The sequence below is a fragment of the Trichechus manatus genome, unplaced genomic scaffold, assembly GCF_000243295.1.
Source record: "Trichechus manatus latirostris isolate Lorelei unplaced genomic scaffold, TriManLat1.0 scaffold00024, whole genome shotgun sequence".
Taxonomy (NCBI): domain Eukaryota; kingdom Metazoa; phylum Chordata; class Mammalia; order Sirenia; family Trichechidae; genus Trichechus; species Trichechus manatus.
In genome coordinates this window covers 2,775,329-2,776,732 of record NW_004443960.1, presented here as the reverse complement: position 1 = coordinate 2,776,732, position 1,404 = coordinate 2,775,329, and the positions used below count along the sequence as shown (strand labels likewise).

General features: G+C 63.2%; 1 non-coding gene across 1 annotated transcript; it reads right to left on the bottom strand.

Annotated features, from left to right (window-relative positions):
• On the bottom strand, positions 1–72 carry TRNAP-AGG (transfer RNA proline (anticodon AGG)). Its single transcript has one exon. It is a non-coding gene; the product is annotated as a tRNA-Pro (tRNA).
• Between the last annotated feature and the right edge of the window lie 1,332 nt (positions 73–1,404).

Sequence of the window (1,404 nt, the reverse complement as noted above, 5' to 3'; positions counted from 1 at the left end):
GGGCTCGTCCGGGATTTGAACCCGGGACCTCTCGCACCCTAAGCGAGAATCATACCCCTAGACCAACGAGCCACACGCCTTACAGTCATAGGAATGTCCCTGAGACAGGCTGTGTCCTGGAGTGGACGGGGAAGCCAGCCAGCGCGGGGAGGAGATTCGAGATCTCACACTCCCTGGCAAGGAGCTCAGACGCCGGAGGGAGCCCAGCACCCCCTCCGCCCCGCGAGCATCACATTTCTGTGCCCGCCCTCCTAGGCCGCCGCCTCCACTCCGTGCGGGGACAAGCACCGGCCCGCCCAGGAATGGGGACGGCCAGGCGGCATCTGTGCATCTTGGTGCCACGTAGGCCCGTGATGGCTCACTTCACAGACAGCGGCTGCGTCGAGGGTCTTGAGCCGAAATCATTGGGACACCCCTTGCTTGGAAAGGCTGCAAACAGTGTGGCACCCAGTGGGTGCTGAAAATACGTCTGTCCCTCCGCCTCCCCACACCCGCCCGCTTCCGGGCTCCGCTCCCCCTGTCCCCTGCCCACCCCCACCCCGCTCTCAACAAGGTCAAAACCAAGAAAAGGAGCTCCCGATGTGGGGTCTCGAACCCAGGTGGCTGAGGTTAGGAGTCACCTGCCCCAGGAGTGAACCAGGCGGGCAGCGCCAGCTGTGCCCTCAGGTGGGCGGGGAAGGCCGGCGGCCAGAGTTGCGGCCCCTGGAGGCAGTGAGTCAGGCCACCAACAGTGGGGTGGGGGGTCAGCCAAGCCCTCCCCACACCGGGTGCCGATCGATGACAACTGCTCCCGTCCCCCAGGTTGTGGGGAGGGCGGAGGACGCGGCCCCCGGGACAACAGGGGCCTTGTCCAGGGTCCAGGGATCCAGGGCACCAGGAGTGAGAGTTAGGTTCAAGGCACGCTCGGCTGTTGGTCTGTCCTTGCGCGTGTCCAAGCGTGATCCGATTCCCAAGAATCCGGAAGGTATGGAAGAACCTGTCCCACGCCCTGCGATGCCCAACCTTTCCCCTCCCGGCGGTCTCCCTCGACTCATGCAAATTTCCTCGCATCCAGAGCAGCCAGAAGCAACTACGGAAGTTCTGCCTGCAGAAGCCGGGGCCTCCTCGCCCTCGCTTTTGGCTAAAAGCGATTTGAAGCCTGAGTAGGGCTCCTCGCGACCGGACAGGCGAACCTCTGGAGCCCACACAAGAATTACAGGACTTGGGCAACAACCAACCAACGAGCGTGACTTGCGTGTTTCCTTATTCTAAGTAACCTTCCCCGGCCCAGGATCCCAGCTCCGGGTTATGGGCTAGGGGTTCGAGCCCCACTCTCGCCGCCAGATCTTTTGGGACCATGACCCTGTTGCCAAGGCAGGATTGCTGTCGGAGTCTCTCGACTCTGGGGGTTCCCCAATGGCTGTG